The following is a 17,738-nucleotide window of genomic DNA, read 5'->3' as shown; positions in this document are numbered from 1 at the left end:
TTGTATCTGACAAGTAGAGTCTCTCTCTCTCTCTCTGTCTCTCTCTCTGTCTCTCTTTCTGTCTCTCTCTGTCTCTTTCTCTCTCTTTCTCTCTCCCTCCCTCTCCCTCTCTCTCTCTCTCTCCCTCCCTCTCCCTCTCTCTCTCTCTCTCTGCTTCCTGAACATAATGTGAGCTGCTTCCCTCCTCCACACTCTTCGACCATGATGTTCTGCCTCACCTCAAACTGTGAGTAATGGAGCTCGCTCTCTATTGACTGAAACCTCTGAAACTGTGAGCCCTTGAAAAACTTTTCCTCTTCTACAATTGTTATTGTAGGTCTTTTAGTCGCAGTAGCAAAAAAGCAGACTAAAACACTGCACATACACAAACTGTTATGATAAGACTTGTACTTTATCAGGACTTTTATGCTTCAGTATATAGAATGGCTTAATGGAGTTAAAACAAAATGCTTATAAGAACCTAAGAAATAAGAGATTTAATCACAAGGTAGTGATCAATGGGCAGTAGAAAAGTATATACACATTTTCTTGAGGAAAGTTCTTATTTATCCCTTTGTAAATATGTACAAACATCCATGAAAAAAAAACAAAGTAGGAATTTTTGAAAATTCCAGTTTGGGAATCTAAATTGAAAACTAAAGTTTAAGCTATTGCATTCAAAATCACATACTAATTGATGAGGTTGAGGGTGGGAATTTGATTCAGGCAGAATGTTGTTGCAAGAGATTAGGCCATTGCCCAGATGTGAATACATGGTAAAAGAGAAGGACAGGTGTAAACAAAACTAAGAAAAGAGACAATATTGACTATCAAAAGAACAATGACCAAATCATCATTAAGGAGGAAAGACAGCAAAAATTCAGGTCACATTGAAGACAGAAGTAACAATGAACAAGTCTGTTTTATTAGATCCTTATGGTCAACCCCAGAGTGTGCATGGTAGATTAAAGAAATATTGTAATACTTACAGATATTCCTCAATTTAGGTGGGATTATGTTCTGATAAAACCATCATATGTTAAAAATATCATAAGTCAAAAATACATTTAATACACCTAACCTACTGAATGTTATAACTTAGCACCAACCACACTTTGTCTCATGATCATGTCAGTGACTAGGAGCTGCTGCTCACTGCCACTGCCCAGCATCACATACCATGTACCACATACCACATATCGCTAGCTCAAGAAAAAGTTGAAATTCAAAATTACAGCTACAATGTCTACTCATTGCTTATCACTTCCACACAATTATAAAGTCTAAAAAAATTGTAAGTCAAACCACCCATAAGTCAGGTACACTCAGTGGTTGGAACAATAAAAATTTAGAGTCAATCACTGATCAGTAGAGGATTTTGGTTAAACACATATATTTTTTATTTAAAATTATCTTGACATTAAGAGAACACCTCCTTTTATAAGCATATATGTTCAAATGTTCCTATGTGCAAAAAATTAGAAAAATCTCTTTATAAGCAATAAGCATTCTAAAACAATAGCCATTTGAATACATAACAAATAATGGAATTCTCCAGAGATTTTCAGATTGTGAGCATTTTCTTTAATACACAGTTTTATAACTTGAATTTCTGAATTCCCCTAAAAGATACAGATTATATAATTTTATAAGTATTGATAGACTGGTCTCTTCTGGCTATTGAAATATATAACTTATTTAGAAAGTCAATAATCAGGAAGATTATTTTAATTTTATCCTGGTGGCAGAATAGGGAGAGAAAAAAAATGACCATACTTTCAGAAAGAGGTATAGCTATCTAGATAATATAAATTAAAACAATTTATTTATACCTTCATTCATGAACAGATATTTAACACCTCCTGTATGTCAGGCATTGTCCTATGTGCTAAGAATAGAACCATGAACATGACAGTTAAGTCTATGACTTATGTCACAGTGAGGGAAGGGAGAAAATAAACAATATAAGCAATTATATTTAATGTAATATTACATAGTGATATATGATATGAAGGAAAAAAAAGTAGCCTAAAAACAGAGAAGCAATTTTAAATAGCCTGATTAATAAGTTTACCAAGAAACTGGATTACAGAAATGCTAAGAGATTTAGGTATTCAAATATTTTAGAGTGTTGGTTCTCAAATATTAGCATGCATCAGATTTCCCCAGAGGACTTGATAGAATGCAGACTGCAGGAGTTTCCACCAGATTTTCTAATTTAGAAAGTGTTTGGTGGGGACCAAGGATTTACCTTTTTTATACGTTCCCTGTTGACACTGATGTCAAGTGCCGTACTCTGAGAACTATTCTAGAATAAAGAGTTAAGCAAACATTTTCTATGAAGGTCCAGATGATAAATATTTAGACTTTGTGAGTCATACAATCTCTGTTGAAACTATTCATCTACACTGTTGTTGTGCAAAAGTAGCCATAGTAAATATATAAGTACATGAGCAAATGAAACTACTTATAGACAGACACTGTTTTAGTTAACTTTTGCATTGCTGTAAACAAAAGATCTGACAAGAACAATTTAGAAGTGGAAAAGTTTATTTTCACAGTTTCGGAGGGTCAACAGATTCCATAGCTCTGGAGCCAAGTTGAAGGCAAACATCATGACAGAATGGTATGACAGGGGAAAGCAACTCAGAACATGGCCAACAGGAAACAGAGAGAGTTCCACTCACTAGGAACAAAATATAACCCCCTGGGGCCCCCAGTGACCTACATCCTCTGTCACACCCCACCTGTCTGTACTTATTACCCAGTTAATCCATATCAGTGGATTAATCCACAGATTAGGCTACACCTCTCATAATCTAATTATTTCACCTCTGAACATTCTTGCATGATATCACACATAAGTTTTTGGAGAACACCTCATATTTAAACCATAGCAGACACTCAAATTTGAATTTTGTATAATTTCATATGTAATAAAATACTATCCCTCCTTAGTTTTCAAGCATTTAAACATTTAAAAACCAACTTTATCTAATGGACCTTGCAAAAAACAGATACGGTCCAGGAAGTTTGAAGACTTTATTCAAGAAGTAAACAAAAAGATAAAAATCCCTGAGGCAGGCTCATATTTGGTGTGTTCTAGGAAAGAAAAAAAGGTGAAGAGGCTGTTGAATTGGAGCACCCACCAGAGGTACGAGATCTTACAAAAGCTTCATGGGTTGTATTTAAGTAAGTAAATAACTTATTAGGTTTTCAGCAGGAAAATGGCACCCTTTGTCACATTTTGATGTCCCTTTATGGTTGTTTATATTATCATGAGACTAAATTGTGGAGAAAAGAATAAGACGAGAGGCAGGAAGACTTATTAGGAGCCTCTGCCAGTTATCCAGGTAAATCTTCTCTTCGAACTCAGTTCATGGAATAGAAGCAGTAGAAGAAAGGTTTTTTTGAGCCTGTAAACTACCTACACATGCTGATAGATGTTCTGTGGGACAAAAGACAAAGTCGGAGACAGTTCTGAATCTTTCAGTCTTGGGAACTGAATTGTGGGGTCAATTACTCAGCAGTAGTTATTAGAGTAAATTGTAGAACCAATTACTCAGCTGTAGGCAATAGATTGAAAAAAAAACACAACACAATAATTGTGAAAGGGAAGAATAGCCACTTAGGAGGAAAATAAAAGCATATGGCAAATATGGCATCATGTCACCAAGAAAATATTTCAAGAACAATGGTGCCCAAATGGGCAGATATTGGGAACTGAGGCAAAGATAAAGATGGATAATTGGCCACTGCCATAATATTGGAAATTTCTATAGAAATGAGATGCTAAATTGTAAAATCATGAATAAGAGTTAAGAGATGAGAGCTATATATGATAAATAATGTTCTAGATTGTTCTAGAAGACTTTTCCTATCACAGAAAACATGGATAAGTAAGGGGATAAAAAGATGTGGAGAAAGATAATACTAGCAACAGGTTTTATGGATTGTTCTTTCTGAAAGACTTGCTAGCAAGAACAAGAGTGGGGAAGGGGCTAGAAAGGTATGAAGATAATTTCCTTCACATACATCTTGTGGTGAAGATTGGAAATATTGCAGCATGTTTGTATGCTCATATAAATTATCCAATCAAGAGGAAAAACTTGATGGAGGGGAATAGATTGTGAACAATGGCTGATTTAGATTATTCTTGAATTGGTTAGAAAAGGATGACTTTCTGTTCATGGTTGGAGGGTTACTACCATAGAGAGGAACATTTCACATAGTGAAACAGAAGAGAAGTAGGAGTAATTCATGAAGATGTGGATAAAAGTGACATGGTACATTAGTCAGGGTTCTTCGGAGGAACAGAACCAATGGGATATATATAATATAAGATGGGATCAAATTTACTTACAGTCAGGGACTGAATAGTCTCATGATGGCCAACTATAGACTGGAGAAACAGGTAAATTGGTAGCTGTTCAATCCCTGAAGCAAGAAACTTCAGAACAAGAGGTACCAAGGAAGCAGTCCCAGTCTGAGGCTGAAGGTCTGGAAGGCTCTGGAGAGTTGCAAATGTGACTTTGAATTCAAAGCCTGGAGGACTCAAAGTCGGCTATCCATGAGTGACAATAGCAGCAGCGAAAAGCAAAGCAAAACCAAGTCAAACCTGCATGCATGTGAACCCTTCCCTCCTTCCACCTTTTCATTCCATCCAGGTCCCCACCTATTCAATGGCCCCACACTGTTTAGGGTGGGACTTCCCCATTCAGTGTGCTAACTGGAGGCTAATCTACTCTGGAAACACCCTCACAGACACACCCAGAAATATGCTTACCTATTTTTAGCCACCTCTCAATCTGGTCAAGTTGACAACCAAGATTAACAATTACTTGGGGAGAGTATAGACACATTCTTTTCAGATTGCTTCCATTTTTTGTGAAGTAGAAGTGATAAGGAAAACCCTTACATACTTCCACATCACCTGTGAATTGGGGTGAGAGAAAATAAAGAAACGAAGGACTTGAAATGAAGCTTCCTGAAAAGTTTTCTGAAGAATTCATTAAAAGGGAATCTGATCTGAAGAAGATATTGAGAGAAAATCTTGAAAGAATCTCTTGATGAAGACATATTCTGAGATCCAGTGTATCTTGGACAGAGGCTCAGGTTAGGTTGTGTACAGCATATAAAGTGAGATGTGTGCAAGTACAAACTGTTGCTTTTATGGAGACTGGGTGTGCAATAACTGGTGATATGGGAATGTTGGAGAAGAATGATCCTCAGTAGGAGAAGTGAGACTTCTGTGGTTCTAAATCCAGTGTTTTGAAATCAGTAATAAGGCACTCCTGCACACTACCTGGTTCTGTCAAGCCATGGCAGGGCCAACCCCACGTCCAAGTGGAGGGTCCCAGGTGCTGGGGGAGTGGCAGAGGGCTCCTGGCTCCTCACCCCAGGGGCAAAGTCAGGCACAGCTGCTTTGGCCAGGGAGTGTGGGTGCCCCAGTTTTCTCTTTTGGGGACAGGTTGAGATGCAAAATGAGCCTATGGGCTTCTTGTTAGACTCTGAAAAGGCCAGTGCCCAGATACCGGAGGGTAATTTATGAATATACCCTCTGCTGAGTCATAGAACATTATCTCATTGACTTACCTTAACATAATAAATCATAATACAATTAGAAAAACATGATTTGCATTGATGGAAGGTTTTGCACTGGTGTATTTATGCAGAGACAAAAGAATTAAAAGTTTGAAATAGCACACAGTGTAAAGGATAGCTACTCTGGGTCAGGTCAGCGAGTTAACTCCTTTGGAGGCTGAATGAGTAGCATGACGTATAGGGATTTGCTGCATTTCAGAGTCTGGTCTCAAGCCTTGCAGCCTCAGATCTCTGTGACAATGGATGTGTCATTTGAAATTTGACTTGATTTAATGAAGCTTGTGAGACTGAGGTGTAAACTATTATGCCAATCTTGTAATTTCCAGTGGAAACCATCACTGCCAATGGATTCCTTTATCCTTAATGTCTTTCCATAGGTGAAGGTGTAGAAAGCCAAATCATACTAAAAATGTCAGCTTAAAATTTATTGATAAAGGGAGGACTGAAAACAGAATTAATCACTGTGCAATACAGAATCAGGGATCTGAGTTCCGGTCCTGATTGTATAGCTTATTCAGAGATTCAGAGATAGGAGTAATTACTGCACCTGTTGCACACATTAACTATAGTTATGGCCTTACCCACTTGTATTGATAATCAACTAAACAACACATACTAAAAGACATATGGGGGAAAATTGTGTTTAAAATACATGTATCATTGTTAGATCACAGTATATATTGCATACTGTCTATACTTAGTATACATTTGTTGAATGAATAAGCAAATCAAAGAATTAATCCGTTTATCAATTCTTGAGTCCTACCCTATTTGAGCCAAAGTTCAAAGATTCTTGTTATTCATAATCTACCTAAGGGTAAAGTGAAGAATCACAATAAGAGAAGACAAGAGCAATATGCTATCCTCAATGTATAAATAGTCTTCTTTTAAGAAACATATATTCAGACTTTGATTTTAATTGACCTTGTTGCTCAACACTGGAGCAGCTACAATGCCAGTTAATCACTTCACTGTTCTCCATGTTGTTTAGGAAAACATCTGTTGTGCATGTTGCCTGGTCTGACTAACGAATAGCTTCTTTTGTCAGTCATGTCTTGGAAGCATGTACCTCTGACTCTGTTTATCCTCAGATTCTCTTGATCTACTTTGTATTGTTTCTGTTTATCAGAGTCGGGGGCTTGAATCTATTTTGACCTTTAGGGCATTTTGAGTTTGGTCCTTAATCACCAGGGAAAGACCCAACCACCCATACCTATCCTGTTTGATTTACTTAGAAACACTTTTACAAAATGTATACCCCAGAAATATCTATCAGTTTAGTGATTTTCCCCTCTTTTAATTCTCATTCTCTCTTTCTCCTCTGTCTCTCTCTCTCTCTCTGTCTCTCTCTCTCTCTCTCTCTCTCTCTCTCTCTCTCCTCTTTTTCTTTCCCTCCCCAACCTCTGACTCCTCTTTTTCTTTCAATCTCTCTTCTTTACCCTCTTCCTCTCTTTGACTTTCCTCTTCATTCATTTTTTCTTTATATTTTATTTTTGATATATTTTGTTCTGTAAGGCAAGAAAAAAAAGATTCAGGTATCTAGACATTATTCCATAAGCATATATTCTGATTTTTGCAAACTCCATTGAGTACTTAATCCACTATGGACTGAAGATGAGGGTATATGGCAATATCTATGTTCTGAACCTTATAGATAATCCTACAGTGATGTGGAGTGAACCAGAGGTAGACAACACCTTGGCGTGCCTCTCTATCTAGAATACTTTAAGAGATCACTGTATATACATCATAAAAATCTCTTTACTTATCCAATTATTTGAATACTGAATATTCAATGCTCTTTGGAGTAGTCTTGCATTCTTTAGCAATTGGGAAGTGTTCTGAGAAAAGCATTGGTAGGTAATGTTGGCCAAGTGCAAACATCATAGAGTGTATGAAAATTAAATTAGGATGACTGTGACATCAATGGAACAAGTAATTTTATCAGTCCTGTTGTGTAAGCGATTTGATGTTGACTGAACTGTGTATTGTGGTGTAATGTGGTGATGACTATATTAGATTTTTGTTATGCAACAAGTTGAGATAAACATTGAGGGAATTAAGTGTTAAAGGAGAGAAGACATGGATACTAAAATGTTAAATATAAAACTACCATTTAAAATTGTATAACACATGTAAGGACTTCAGTATTCAATGGTGCTGAATAGAGTTGTTTTCTTCCTTATTTATATTAACTTATTAAGTCTTTTAAAAATATCATGTCTATAGATAAATTTGTTTGCACATGCTAATATATTTATATTCACAAAAGAATGACTTAGTGTTTGACTTTTTGTGCTCACATGACACAAGAAACAGCTATTTTTTAGCACTAGATACTAATAAGAAGTAAAACCAACAATAATTAATATTGTATTATTTTAGTCAATATTCAAAGTTAATCTATCTAGTATAAAATAATGCCATTTTACAGAAGAGAAAACTGAGACACAGTTTAAGTGACTTGTTCCAGATCTCACAGCCTGTCAGTGACAGTCTGGACCCAAACTCTGATCAGTTCCACTGAGGTCCAGAAGAGAAACCAAGCCGTTAAGCAGCCCAGACACTTACACATGTGCAAATCTAAGATGATTTTCTAGCTATTTGAAATACATGCTACCAGGAAACTTGTCATTATTAGATGCAAAACTTTGAGCACATTTTTAATAAGTAGTGATCAATTTTATCTGCAAGTTTCAATATTTTGCCTTTCTTTCATAGAAAGTGGAAAGTTATTTTAACTACATAGGATTTAGTTCAGATTGTTTACATTCATTCTGATTAAATAATTGTAAAGAATGTAATTTAGCTCCTCAAGAGACTATATGCCCAGAACAGGTTTAACACTGGCAAGTGCCTCTAAATGGAGGAAATTTCAAACCATTGTTTCATTGTCTCTCATGTATCTACATACTGAAACAGGACTTGAAATGCCTTTGCTTCTTTTTTGAAAACTTATTGATTTATTTTTATTTGTTCTAATTAGTTATACATGACAATAGAGGACATTTTGGCACATCATACATAAATGGAGTGTAACTTCTCATTCTTCTGGTTGTACATGATGTAGAATCACACCAGTTGTGTAGCCATATGCACATAGGGTAATAATGTCCAATTCATTCTACTATCCTTTGTACCCCCTACCTCCACTCCTCCCTTCACTCAACTCTGCCTAGTCCAAAGTACCTCTATTTTTCCCTAGCCACCCCCTTATTGTGAATTAGCATCTGCCTATAGACCTTTTGTTTTGGGATTGGTTTATTTTGCTTAGCATGATATTCTCCAACTCTATCCATTTACCTGCAAATGCCATAATTTCATTCTTCTTTAAGTTTTTGCTTCTTGATATGAGTATAGTTTGGGGGGCAACATCCATTTGGACAGTCATTTTCTGTTTATCTTCTAGAAAATTAATAGAAATAGCAAATATTAAATTTTTAAAAATAACTAATTCAATTGCCGTTCTAAATTCCCCCCCCCCCAAACTACGTATCAGGCAGATAACCAAGTAGAGGAAACTTTCTTATCCACTAATAATTCCTAATATTCAAAAGATATCTGAAAATTGAACTTTCACATTCTCTCTGGCCACAAAGGGAGCTTTCTCTGTGTCATGTTTTGCTTTTAAGGAATAATGTTTTCAATCTCTACAAGGACCTTTCTTCCCAGGACACCAATATGGTTTTCTCCCTTACAGTGACAATACACTGAGAAACACTGTGACTTAACAATGTGAGCACCCAGGTATTAAAAAGTCATTTTATTCAAGGTTGATCCCAAGCTTGTAGTAATTGTGCTATATTCTATCCAGTAAAAAGAAAGTACCAGCCTGTGATTTCCATGTTTGTTGACAATACTGACATAAGAATAATTTAACTTAGATTGTTAATAAATGTTAAGAATATCAATTAAATAAACTTGTAGACTTTTCCCTCTTAACTTCAGTGCAAAATATGCTTTTACTTTTATGTGGCAGAATATGTTTTAGGAAACTTTTCTTTCCTTTTAAGCATGCAGACCACATTTTTCAAAATTCTGAATGAAATTCAAAGGTGCTACAAATAATTAGCTGTCTATAGTAAATTTTTATAATGTATGCTATTGTTTTACTTCATTCTATCTTCATTTTATTTCCCTTTTCTGTTAAAGGAATTATACAAATTTATTTGTTTTTATCACTGAAAGAGGAAAATGGCTTTGATGGCTTTATTTTGAGCTTAAAATGTGGTGAGAAAGTACTTTGGAGTGCTTCACTATCAACAAATCTATTTGTAGAATTTCTTTTGGAAGTCTTGATGTAGCAGGTGACTGATGTAAGTTTCTTTAGTTAGGTCAGTGACCTAAAAACCTGAGTGAGGATTGCCATGGGTGATCCCAGTAGGAGGACTTTGAAGCTCCACTGCTTCTTCTCCATGTTGTTTAAATCTATCCTCTGGAGTCCTGCCGCAGGAAGTGCCCTGCTCTGCCTCCTCCTCTGTGTCACTGAGAGCAGCATCAAGAGAGGTCTGTTGTATCAGGGGACATCCTGACCACACAAGAAACAGAACTGATTTCAGCTTAGTGTAGCCACGCCTTAGGTTTGCTCTCAAACCAACTGGTTCAGCAGCTTTTTAAAATTTTTTAATTTTTATTTTTTTTAAATTTGAGATGGCCAAAGGGTTTTCTATTAGAAAAGTTCCATTTTCCCCATTCCAGATCTTGTGTTTGAAAATTCAGAAGAGTTCTTTTGACTTACTCTCCATGTAATTAGCAGTACCTTGTCTTTTCAGGAAGTATGTTTGGCCTTCAATTAGGTTCCATTTCATTTGAATTAAGCAGAGAGCCCTAAAAGACTTCAATAGGTAGATGTCTTCTCTTTTCCCTTTCCAAAAGGTGGAGGCAATTTTCTCTATCTCAATACACCTTTGTTCATTCAGGTCAAATTTTAATATAGAAGAGAAGGGTAGTTTTAGTTGCCAATCCTGAGGCCTTTAGCATTCTCTGCATAACCTCCTTATAATAAGCTTTTGAACGTGGCATTCATAGACTATTCAGTTAAGTTGTTATATCAGGAACTGATAAAGTTATGCTTCACTGGATAATATAGGATTGTATAATCAGAAAGCAGGATAATAAATCTTAAGTATTTTCTATTTTCATCTAAAATCTCTTTTTCACCTCACATCTGTGGTAGAAGATGACAGTCTATTGATAAAAAAATAATTTAAGATTTGGGAAGTAAAATATATCAGTAAGAAATTAAAGTAAGGTCTGGGAGAAAGCTTTTATAAAGACTAGATTTACTACATTTTGATTAGAAAAATTTCTAGTCTGAGAGATCAAATAAGCAAAATTTACTTTTTCTGTCATTCACTTAACAACATTTAACAAGCACTCACAGTATGCAAAGCTGTGTGTAGGCACTGTGGGAAATATAAAGATGAATTAAACACAGTGCCTACCTGTAAAAACCTTAGGGGAAACAAAAATATGCATAAATAGCTAGAATACAAGCTGGAAAGATGATAAATGCCTTCAGGGGAGCATAAAGTCTATTGAGTTCAGCAGCTTGTAAAGATTACTTTCTTGCTGAAATAAAATGCAGAATACATATACATAGATTTATGCATGTATGTGAACACACATACACATGGATCACATATGTATGTTGGTGGTTCTGTTATATGTCACTCAGTCTTTGAAATGAATAATTGTTTGGTAACTTTAATATGAAACCAGTAAAATTAAGCATGTCCAAAGGACAGCATCTAAGTGATTCAAAACATGATCCTGCTCTTAATGTTCAAAGAAATGTTTCAGAACAAATTTCAATTATAAGACAAGAAACATATGAAATGACTACTAATAAGAAAAATTAACACTTTGGTAAATGTCATAGAATCACAACCTTTTGTATCTAATTTTTTCAAAACTTGCAAAACCTGTACCATCAAAAAAAAAAAAAAGCTAAGGGGAATAATTGATATAATACTAAAGTGAATATTAGTGAATGCAAATTCATAAAAATTATTTGTGTTTTGAATAATTTGAAATAAGAACTCTGTCCAATGGACTCAGAGCATAGAGGTTTCAAAAATAACCCTGGCAGTTTCTGCACATAGAGAGCAGAAATAATTTAATTATAGCAAGGCAGGCTCAAGTTAGATTTGTAAATTTTCAGAGAACAAATTCAATATGAAGAAAGCATTAGAACAATTGCTCAGAATTGAGAATTTATAAAATCCTACAGATTGACCAAACAGGTTTGAGTGAAGTTATGGTTGAAGCTATCTCTTGAAAGCAATGGATATGTTGACATGACCAGAACTAAGTACAAGTATCCAGTACTTTTGGGTCTTGTTTGGTGAATTCTGACGTTTTTAATCTTCCCGGGCCACTTTACAAAGTAGATATCTGAAAGTCTAGATAAAATTAACATCTGCCCCATTAATAGTTTTTAAAAAATAATTGAGTTTGGACACATGTGGCTTAAGAATAATATCATCTCAGAAATTAGCTCTCAATAACTAACTCTTCCCCACAAACAAAAACAGAACCCAACAGCAGGGGACAGAGAAAGAAACCACTGACATGGGAAAGTGGAAAGTAATTAATCCTAATGCTATCATAGTTCTTTACTTGCCTGAATGAAAATTTTAAGTAGAAGTCAGGAATTTTATAACAAAATAAAAATAAGTGCATTGAATTTTTTAATTCAATTTATTATTTTTATACAATTGGTTTTACTTTCCTCCAGTTCTTTCTGGCCCTAAATTTACTTTTTGTGGTATAATCTATTTTGCTAAGTGTTGCATAAAAAGTTCTCATCATTATGGGGTAACATGCAATGTTTTGCTGTATGTATACATTGTGTAATATGTAAATGAAGTTAAGCATACCTATCTCATCAAGCATTTATAATTTTTTTAAGGTGAAGACTTTCAAAATCCTTTCTTCTAGGTTTTTGAAATACACAAACATTATTGAAATTTATGTGATATACATAAACATTATTGTAATTGACTTTGTAATGATGCCCCAGAACTTCTTGGTCTCCATTTAATGGTAAGCTTGCCCATCCATCTCACCCCTACCCACTAACTGTCCTGGCCTCTGTTACATGAATTCCACTCTCAACTTCTATGAGATCTGATATTCTTGATTTAAAGTTGAGTTGTATTAAATAAAACATAAAGCTTTATCTGCATTATAAGATAGAGGGACTCCTGAATGTTGCAAAACTTCAGGTACTATATTTGATACTTCAACTGTGGTACATTTGCCAGGTTAACTACAGGGCACAAGATTAAATTTGAATTTCAAATAAACAAGGAGGATTTTTTGGGCGGGTGTATTTTATTCTGAATTTTACATAGAACATTTTTATACTAATAAATTATTCCCTATTAACCTGAAATTCAAATGTAATGGCGCATCCCGTATTTTCATTTCCTAAGTATAACAATCTTAGACTGTAGGAAATCCACACATCTGCATATGCCAAAACCTAAACAAACCAAGGAGTAGTTTATCTATTAATCCATTCATCTTTGTCCTCCTATTCTCCACTCCTTCCTTTAGACCATAATTATTCTGACCTAAGTAATTTCAACAGCCTACAAACTAACTGCCTCTGACTTTATTTGCTCCCTTCAACACCCTGTAGTAAAATGATTATTCTATAACACAAACCAGATCAAGGTGACTTGCATACTAAAATCTTGTTAATGGCTCTCCGGTGTCCACAAGAGAAAATGTAAACTCCTTAGTAAATAATGTTAAGCTCTAGATGGTCTGGGTCTGTCTTCCTCTTCCTTTGGTTGTAAATTAAACTCTGCCACAATTAGCCTCATCCAGTCCTGATTTCTTTGCCTGGAAAGACCTCAACCTTTTCCCATTTTCTCCCCTGGAGAACTACTGAACACCAACCTAGGCTTTTGTGCCTGGTACCTGCCTTGTTTCTTAATTTATCTTCTAGTGTTCCAATTTTAGCATTTTATAGCAAGTATCCAATAGTACTTCCATTGCCTCTTCACTCCTTAGTCTCCCCAGTAGACTCTGTGCTTGGGAGGGAAAGGATTGACTTTTTTTTTTTTTTTTAACTTTAATACTGTTTGACACATTTTATTAAAAAGTTGCATTGAAGGAAGAAGATTTTTAGGTTAATAATATATCAGGACTGCAGGTAAGATGTAATAAGAGCATTTTTGAAACAATAAAGCAGCAAAAAAAAAAAAGAAAGACTTTTAAACAGTTCTCATGTTTTTCTTTGATTAGTCATTAGTGACATGGAATTTTAAAATATAAAAATAATATGATGTTTATATATAAATCCATATATACATACATAGACATATAATATAGATAGATAGTGAAATGGCCAAATCAAACTATTAACATATGGATTTCCCCACTTATTTACAGGGATTTTTTTTTTGTTTTGTTTTTTTATGGTGAGAACAATTAAAATCTACACTCTTAGAAATTTTCAAATATGCCATAAATTGTTTTTAACTATAGTCACCAAGAGGTACAATAGATCTCTTGGACTTTTTCCTAACAGAAATTTTATGTTCTGACTAACATCTCCTCAATTTCCCCAGACCCTAGATTCTGGTGAGTATTATACACTGTTTCTATGACTAAAACTTTTTTACATTCTACATGTAAGTGAGAACGTGAAGTCTGTGTCTTTCTGTGACTTGCTTATTTCACTTAGCATAATATCTAAGGTTCATCTACATTGCCACAAATGGCACGATTTCTTTTTAAGGTTAAATAGTATTCCTTTGTGTATGTATACCACATTTTCCTTATCCATTTTTCCAAGGATGGAAGATTAGGTTCATTTGTATCTTGACTTCAGTGAATAGTGCTACAATGAATGTAGGAACAGGCTTGACACAGTTCTTGCATGCTAGGTAAATAGCTTCTGATTATTTATTTAAATATTGTATACAATTATAAACTATAGTGTCCCATTTTGATAAGTATTAAAGATAGATGTGAACTGATTAATATGCCCTAAGAAATAATTTCCCTACTTCTAATTGGGATTTTTAAAAAATTTGATATAAAACAGATTTTAATAGGTAATGCTTAGAAAGTATTCAAAAAGTACCTAAGGCACCCAGTCTTACCCTTCCAACCACTTACATTCTGTCTTGTATAAACATCTTCAGAACTCCTCAAGTGCCTTCCACAGACTGTTTATTCAAATATGAGCAAATATGCAAATAGAAGCACACATACATTTCCATTGTTTCTATGGGTAATTAAATCTTTAACTAGTAAAGAATATAAAGTTGGAAAGCTTTCATCTGACCTACTCAAGCAGTTATTTCATAAGAAAAAAGTTTTTTTGCTTGGTTTCACTATTTTGATCAGTAATTAAGTAATTAAATATTCATTAATGAAGAATTTGTAATGTCCTGATTGCAAATTTTAAGTGGGTCATGCTCCACAAAAATATGCTCCTTTTCATTGTCTTGAGGTTTTAAAGATTTAAATAGACAGCTTCTCTGAATATAATATATTCCCTTCTTTACCAGTTTTTTCCCCTGTATTAAATGTTGAACTGTTTCTCAAGTTCTTTTCTACTTCTCTAGTCCTTTTATACATTCTCAATGCTAAAAAGAATTAAAATTTAAAATACTATTATTCACTAATCATACAATGTTAGATATATTTTCATCAAAATAAAAGTGAAAGTAAATAAAAATATTTACCTCCAAAACATTATTTTTCTCCAAAATATTCAATAGTACATATTGTAATTTGTCACCCTCTCAATTTTAATTATAGAAATAAAAATTTTAAATCACATTTGTGGATAGATAATTTCATTTACCAGTATGTAAAGTTAAGCTTACACATGTATGTAGTAATAAAGCTGTGTAATTTTAACTTTCAAGAATGTAAAGAATATTCTGGATGCTAATGTTAAGAACAGTGACTATTCTTCACATGTATGTTGTCTAAACCAAATATACACTCTTTGCAGTGATATGAATCAGTTCATAGTACAAAATGCTTTTGGGCTGCTATGTGAAACTTCCATGAAAATTTCAAGAATGTATGGGCACCTCTGGAAGCACAAAATGGAATAAGAATAGAATATAGATGCCTCACAATTCTGAAAAATTATTTTTTACTATGTCAGAATCTATTGCCTTCATGGTAACTGTACAAGTAAATTCATGTATGTTCTCTTTCCTAAACCCATTCCATGTTAAAATTCTGCATGTAGCATCAAAAGCACTACTCAACTTCCAATGCATTACAATATACAGATTTTTCAGTATTCAGATAAAGTTGCCTTTGGTTTAAAGGGAATGGGGCAAAACCGTTGAAAAGTTTCCATGGAATATGAACAGTGTCAAGGTAAAAGTAGATGCTTCAAGATTAAGTATTATACTGAACCTGAATGATGAATTCTGAGCAATGAGGTGTCAGTGTGTTCTTTACTGCACATGTTGTTAGGAGTCTGTGATACGTCAAAGTCCCTGGACTCAATACAGAGGCCCCCGTTGCCTGGTTTTAATGGTAGTACTGATATGATTATCTGGTTGTCTGCTATCCTTACTAATGGCTTCCATGAATGTTCCCCACTGGAGTCACAAAACCTAGCACAGTGTCTGGCACATATTGGGAGCTCAAGAAACAGAAGGTACAAAAGAAGGAAGGGAAAAAAGAAGGAGTGAGAGAGGAAGGAATGAAAAAATGTAGGAAAGTAGGAAAGCTAAAGCACATTATATGTACATATAGATAGATATTGATATAGATATATTTCAATGAATGACAATGACATAAAACATTCTCATTGCAGTGCACACCTGTAATTCTAGTGACTCAGGGGGCTGAGGGAGGAAGAACATAGTTCCAGGATGGCCTCAACAATTTAGCAAGACCCTATCTCAGTGGTAGACTGCCCCTGGGTTTAATCTCCTGTACTGAAAAACAAACAAACAAAAACAAACAACAAAAGCTCCAAACATAATCTCCAATATGGCTGCTGCTGTTTAGTCAGCTTTTTGAGTCATTCTGAACAAAAGACCAGACCAAAATAACTTAGAGAAGGAAAAGTTTACCTGGTGCTCACAGTTTCAGAGTTCTTTGTTAATAAATGACCAATTCCATTGCTTTGGACCTGAGATGAGGCAAAACATCATGGCAGAAGTTTGTGGATGAATGGAGGAGGAAAGCAGCTCAGAACATGGCAATCAGGAAGCAGGGGCATGTGAGGAAGCACACTTGGACAAAATATAGACCCAAAGGCATGGCTCCAGTAACCTCTCTCCTCCAGTCATGCCCTGCCTGTCTTCCCTTATTACTATCAATTACTAATGCACTGATTGAGTTACATCTCTCATCATCTATAATCATTTCACCTTGGAACCTTGCAATGTCTCACACATGAACTTTGGGGGACACCGCATGTCTAAACCACAAATAGCTGCCTTGGGAAATATTGAAAAAAGACTCATACAAAACAATCAACAAAGTTGAAAACTTCAAGTATAATTAACACTAAACGGATTCACTGCTTTATTCTAAGTAGAATTCTATTACGTGTGCTACGAATGACTTGATGTGTTAATAATTATATTAAAAATAGAAAGTTTATGACTTATCCTAAGAAGGAAAGAATAGTTATAAATTTCCAAATTGCTTATATTCCATCTGATTATAGGACAACTGCATGAGAGAAAAATAATGTAATGGCCACACTAAAATGAAGGAAAGAAACAACAAAAAAGAGATTTCTTGGATTTATTTCCCCCAAAATCAATTAAACTGCGACTGCACACTCCTTCAACATTGCTGTCACAGTTTTGAATGTCTGATGGGATAAATAATATGCTGGCCTTGTAGTTGTGAGATCTGTGTGCCACCCACTGCACAGCATGACCTTGGAGAGTGACCGAGTCTCCCTCCATTTGGACTGGATGATATTTATGGTCCATTCCAGCTTGCTCCAGCATTCTACATCTCAGCTAATCCCCTCTCTGTGAAGTTTCATTTCGTTCACTTCTTTACACACTGAACTTAAATAACTGTTCCCTTGCAGGAACCCTTGCTTTTTCCCTTCTTATTTTATTTATTTATCTTTTTAAAGATTGAAGTTACTAATCTGACTTTTCCTTTGCCAATGATGGTCATGTCCCTCAGTC

At 34.9% G+C, this 17,738-nt stretch overlaps 1 protein-coding gene across 4 annotated transcripts in view; it reads left to right on the top strand.

The window, feature by feature from the left end:
* The window catches only part of Lrrtm4 (leucine rich repeat transmembrane neuronal 4), a 745,157-nt gene that overhangs the window by 141,010 nt on the left and 586,409 nt on the right, over nt 1-17,738 (top strand). The window lies entirely within an intron of this gene.

The sequence above is a fragment of the Sciurus carolinensis genome, chromosome 13, assembly GCF_902686445.1.
Source record: "Sciurus carolinensis chromosome 13, mSciCar1.2, whole genome shotgun sequence".
NCBI lineage: Eukaryota > Metazoa > Chordata > Mammalia > Rodentia > Sciuridae > Sciurus > Sciurus carolinensis.
Note: the sequence above shows the minus strand (reverse complement) of the source record. Positions and strands in the feature narration are given on the sequence as shown.